Here is a 6,000-nt window from a genome sequence, read left to right as displayed (position 1 = left end):
CCTCTCCTCTCCTCTCCTCTCCTCTCCTCTCCTCTCCTCTCCTCTCCTCTCCTCTCCTCTCCTCTCCTCTCCTCTCCTCTCCTCTCCTCTCCTCTCCTCTCCTCTCCTCTCCTCTCCTCTCCTCTCCTCTCCTCTCCTCTCCTCTCCTCTCCTCTCCTCTCCTCTCCTCTCCTCTCCTCTCCTCTCCTCTCCTCTCCTCTCCTCTCCTCTCCTCTCCTCTCCTCTCCTCTCCTCTCCTCTCCTCTCCTCTCCTCTCCTCTCCTCTCCTCTCCTCTCCTCTCCTCTCCTCTCCTCTCCTCTCCTCTCCTCTCCTCTCCTCTCCTCTCCTCTCCTCTCCTCTCCTCTCCTCTCCTCTCCTCTCCTCTCCTCTCCTCTCCTCTCCTCTCCTCTCCTCTCCTCTCCTCTCCTCTCCTCTCCTCTCCTCTCCTCTCCTCTCCTCTCCTCTCCTCTCCTCTCCTCTCCTCTCCTCTCCTCTCCTCTCCTCTCCTCTCCTCTCCTCTCCTCTCCTCTCCTCTCCTCTCCTCTCCTCTCCTCTCCTCTCCTCTCCTCTCCTCTCCTCTCCTCTCCTCTCCTCTCCTCTCCTCTCCTCTCCTCTCCTCTCCTCTCCTCTCCTCTCCTCTCCTCTCCTCTCCTCTCCTCTCCTCTCCTCTCCTCTCCTCTCCTCTCCTCTCCTCTCCTCTCCTCTCCTCTCCTCTCCTCTCCTCTCCTCTCCTCTCCTCTCCTCTCCTCTCCTCTCCTCTCCTCTCCTCTCCTCTCCTCTCCTCTCCTCTCCTCTCCTCTCCTCTCCTCTCCTCTCCTCTCCTCTCCTCTCCTCTCCTCTCCTCTCCTCTCCTCTCCTCTCCTCTCCTCTCCTCTCCTCTCCTCTCCTCTCCTCTCCTCTCCTCTCCTCTCCTCTCCTCTCCTCTCCTCTCCTCTCCTCTCCTCTCCTCTCCTCTCCTCTCCTCTCCTCTCCTCTCCTCTCCTCTCCTCTCCTCTCCTCTCCTCTCCTCTCCTCTCCTCTCCTCTCCTCTCCTCTCCTCTCCTCTCCTCTCCTCCTCTGTTTTCCCTTTCCTTTTCCCTTTTCTGTAACACTAAGTCTTATTATTATATAGAATGTGCAAAAGAGGACAGTGAAGGGATTTAGTAGTTCAGATGAAACTGGGTTTTATACCCTCTAAGAGAATAACTGAAAAAACCTATGGATAAAAGCTGAAAGGGGTATATTTGTCAGAAGATAATTAATTTGCCCAAAGCTATTTCTGTATTGCAGGAGTGGACCAGCTGTAATGCTTGTGCTTGATTTAGTAGATTTAAGCATAGCCAGCTCAACTAACTGCTTGATCTCTTTCTCACTTAGAAAGGAGTGTAGTAATTAATTAATAATAGATGCTCTCTGAAAGTATGGGAGAAAAGCCATCATGCCATGTTTTCAGATACCAATAGACTAGTAAATCAACACTCTGAAATGTTTACCAGCTATGAGGTATACCTGTTTTGCAATCAAGAAATAATTTTGATAAGCTTCTAAAAAACAGTAGACCAAAATCAGTCACTGCTTTATTTGAATCAAATTGATGACAGAATTAGTGATAGATGGCAGGGGTTTGGAGACCTCAGTCAGATACATATAAGAAATTTCAGGTGCTTATCTGACCTTCTTAATTCAGTGGATTGAACTGAAATCTACTGAAAACAGGGGTTTGTATGTGTACATACAAGTTCTGTGTATCTGAGACTTCTTTTCCCCTCCCCTCTTGTGAAACGCTTACAATTCCAGTTCCGTCTAGTAACTTGCATAGGCAGGATGAAATGCAATTGAAAACAGTTTGTTTCGCTGCATTTCACCAATCATCAGGTATTTCTGATCAGACAAGAAAATGAGCACTTGAGTGTGTCTTTGTTTATTCCTGACTCTGCACATGACTTGGAAACATGAATGCTTTATGCTGCTTAGGAAGTGCAACAGTACCTCTGGGAATAGCTTGTTCAGCTATCAACAGCAGTTTTGTAGAAACACCCAGCAGAAAACAGACTTACTGAAGGACAGTGAGTCTTTGTAGAAGAGATAATCTTCCTTTAAATACGTTGTTGATAAAGGGATCGGATTAGTTCTTGGGATTCTGCTTTTGTGCTTGAGATAAAGCAAATCCTCACACTTGTGGCTTGTAATGCAGGACACAGAAGTAACTCATCCCTTTCATGTATGCATCTACCAATACCTTAGGGGCAGATTAGGAATTTCTGAAATGTGGTATGTGTACCGCTGGTAGTTGCAGGTTATGTTGAAATGGTACTGAGAAAGAAATTAAAAATGACTCTTTCCTGGAAGAAGTTAAAAGTGTCTAACTGGGAAGAAATGCTCAGCTATGTACGTGCAGTTAAGTGCTTGAGTTCTTGATGCTCACTTCTCTCAAGCATACCTGCTGTGCCAAATTTACTTCTGCATATCATGGGCTTTGCACGAACTGGCAGATCCATGTGGTGTCTTGAAGTTGACTGAGAGTGCTTAGTCACTGGTTGTTGCTAAGAGACAGTTACAAACAGCTGTCCCTATTCCATCCCTGTTCCACATGGTGTGCAGGGTTGTGCCCCAGGTGGTGCAGGAGAGTCCATCGTTCTCTCTTGCACTTTATTTTAGGCTAAGCGTGCACCAACTTGAGTGCTTTGTATGAGGCTTGTTAATGAGGTTTCATGGTCGCACAAAACTCTATGTATTTACATATGAAGTATGTGTCTTTGGGGAAATGCAGCCCAGAAATAAAGAAGGAAAAGGCAAGGAAGAGAAGTAAAGATACAGCTGTGATGTTGGAAGGTCATGATAAAAGGGTGTCAGAGTGAGAACCTCGGTTTCCAGAATCCAAATTGTGGTCTTATCTCTGGTTCTGTCTTTTTTTTTTTTTTTTGTACTAATGCCTCAAGCTTCAGGACAGATGAATCTCATCACTAGATGAGTTAGAGTTTTAGTTTCTCCCTAACGCTGAAGTTGCAACAACAATAGTTTTCTTTCTCTATAAAAAAGTGAGAGGAGGAACTGCTCTGAGGTCCAGGTGCTGAATCAGGAGCCAGATGTAACCTGTGAGGGAGAACTAATTTGACTAGTTGGCACTGAACTGGACCAAAAGCCAGATGGTATTTCTTGACATAACATTATGATAAAACACGGGAAGAAGCAATCAAGACTCTTAATAGTACTTTATGATCATTTGGAAATTGACCTGTTTCAGAAGCTGTGGACTATATGCTTTTAATCATTGAATTGAATACTTCAATTAACTTTTGTGATGACTTTGTTTTATCCTTTTGTGGGGTATTCTTGGTTTTGTTTTCCTCCTGTTTCCATGCTTCTAAATGTTTCTGTATATAACTTTGGTTTGAATTTCCTTCAGTTTTCTAGAAAATTGTTGGATTTGGGGGTTTTTGAAGAGGCACATTTGGTAAAAACATCTATGTTCTTATTCTTATAGTTGTGAATAGAAGAAAAGTACACATTAAAGAGAGCAGCTGAATAGATTAGAGAAATATGAAATATAACACCTGTAAAGAATATAGGGATTGAGACATTATCAAGCAAAACATACTGTTTGGGACTTTCCATTAAAAGAATTGAGTTTATCCTTGTACTTCTGTGGATCGAATGGCAAGACTCTCTGTTGACAAAGCATGGGCCAATGAATGAGTGTATTCTAAAATAACCTTGGTATTATAAGTCTCTTTAATTTATACATAACTGTCTTTTCCCAGTCTCAAAAGTTTGATGCTAGGTTCTTGACATCTGTCATATACCCAGATGGCATAATTGGAAAGCTTTCTGACAGGTATAAATGCACCTTTTACGCCTTGAGACATGTTAGTCCAGCAAGTGTGGAGAGCGTGGGAAAATTGCCTTTGTGAAACATAGGCTTGATTCGTTTTTACCCACTCACTTTTGCATTATTAACTGCTGGGAGTGAAGGTTGATTTCTTTCCTGGGGCTGAAATGGGGAAAAATACTGTGAAACAGTCATTCTGAGTTTGACATGGAAAGTCTCTGAAGTGTTATTGACTTGCCAACACTTGCAGATCCCGTAGGTCAATAACCAAATTACAGACTTTGAATGACATCTCGCTTGAAGAGAGGGTTAACAAGATTGCAGTAAGACTGTGTTGTGCCTAGGCAAGTGTTTCTCTCCCCCAAATTTGAGCAAGGCAAGAAGCCTCTGTCCAGCCTTCACAAACCAGAACATGTGTAGCTGATTAAGAAGAAATGAGGAAAAAAAATACAAGAACTGTGTTTAGTTTTGGTTCTCCTATTCTGATCTAACATTTCTAATTGCTAGTGACCCAGTTCATGCAAAATCATAAGCATCATTAATAATCTAATCCCTGGAGATCTTGCATAAGCCCTTAGTCGCTCCAGCATCTGTAAGGAAGTTCAGAGGTCCCCACACCAGTGAAGTGCCTTTTCATACAAGTGAAAAACGGGTATTGGTAATATCTTTCTCCCTTTCTGACATATGGTTAACTTTGCAGCCACCTTCGTGAATCTTGTTGTTACCCTTGCAACACAACTGTAGGGTTTCCTCTGATGTAAACTGGACTTCTGGGGATAGCACTAATCCTTTTTGGCATTTATCCCAGAAAGGAGGACAGGGAAAGGCATGGACCCAGTCTTTGTGAGCCTGTATGTGACAGACAATTTGCTTACCAGGATAAGTAATACACATAGTGTTCAATAACTTTATATGCTACACAGTAGTAAAAAGGTGTCAGGGAAGGATAGCGATACAAGGAATTTGGTTTCTTGGGATTTAATACTTAGATAAGGTTAGAGCTGGCCATTTGCAGCTTTCTCATTTAATGGACTGGAACAAACGAGTTTTGAGGTAAAGATGTAGACAACTGAAATCACCGTATTTTTAATCATGCTGTTTGGTGTGGAATAGGTATCACCATTTCACAACAAACCTGGAAGTTAACCATGTCTAGTTATGTGATATGGGGCTCGTGTGCATATTGCTTTAAGATCTACTTTGATTTCATTGTTAACCATCATGTAATACTGATATGCACATCAGAGAGTGCATGATATCCTCTTGTAAGTGACTTCTAAAGTCTTTTAAACTGGTCTGAAAAATATTTGGAGCCTACACTCTGTTTTGTTGGCACAACCAGGTTGAAAGTCTTTTATAGGCTTAGTCTAAGTAATGCATTGATTTGTAGCTTAGTGGTCAGTCCCAACAAACAATCTATGTACCCTTAGTTTCTCATTTCCAGTTGATTATTAAATGTTAGAGACGTGAATTGTTTTTGAAGTGAAGATACATTGGAGGCAGGAGTGAGTGATGCTTTAGAAGTTCAAAACTTGTTGTGTTGACTGGACAATCTGACCAGTGAAAGACAACCACCTGGATCATTTGTGGGGAGGCAAGCAGGTGTTTGGTGCCATTGTAACTTGAATTGTATTATTCACAACTCTGGGGACTGTGTAAATTCGTAAGCGGGGTGTGCAAGCTGAGCTGGAGGCTGAGGTGTGTGACTGCTCTGTCCAAACGTAATGTATACCCCATATGGAAAAATAATATTCTGTCCTACATACTACTTTATGCAATCATGCTTATTACTACATACATAATAAATTTATATCTATATTGCATTAAAGTATGTTTCATTTTATAAATATATTTTTATATACAGAGAAGAAATATTTGATTATTTTTGTTGTTTTAAACCTCTATACAATTTTAAAGAAAGAAATATCCAGGTAATCAGTTCAGCCCAGTGTTACCCATTTGTTTGGTTTTAACATATTCAAAGGCGTATACCCACTTTCCGTGTAAAGTTCATATTTCAAATCTTACTATTTAAAATAACACTGCTGTAACCCAGTGCTGAGGTATCATGAGCACTACATAGGAGACTTGCTGCAATAGGGAAGCTTTCTACTGTGAAGTCTTTTACTTCTTTTTCTGTAAAATAATTGCCACTGCTGCAGGGATTGCTGGTGGGGTGACTGTTTTGAGGTGCTCATATGTACATTCCTCA

At 41.9% G+C, this 6,000-nt stretch overlaps 1 protein-coding gene across 2 annotated transcripts in view; it reads left to right on the top strand.

Moving 5' to 3' along the window:
* LOC113476491 (probable acyl-CoA dehydrogenase 6) overlaps nt 1-6,000 on the top strand; it is a 75,631-nt gene that overhangs the window by 4,217 nt on the left and 65,414 nt on the right. Inside the window, exon 1 of one of the 2 annotated variants that reach the window (XM_026842146.1) lies at nt 4,367-4,440. The exons of the other annotated variant lie outside the window; for it this stretch is intronic. The gene's annotated coding sequence lies outside the window, so the exon portion shown is untranslated. Of the gene's footprint in view, nt 1-4,366; nt 4,441-6,000 lie in introns of those variants that run through there. 2 annotated transcript variants of the gene reach the window in all.

The sequence above is a fragment of the Athene cunicularia genome (genome assembly GCF_003259725.1).
Source record: "Athene cunicularia isolate RWA chromosome 2 unlocalized genomic scaffold, athCun1 chr2_part1, whole genome shotgun sequence".
Taxonomy (NCBI): domain Eukaryota; kingdom Metazoa; phylum Chordata; class Aves; order Strigiformes; family Strigidae; genus Athene; species Athene cunicularia.
This window is presented reverse-complemented; position numbering and strand designations above follow the sequence as displayed.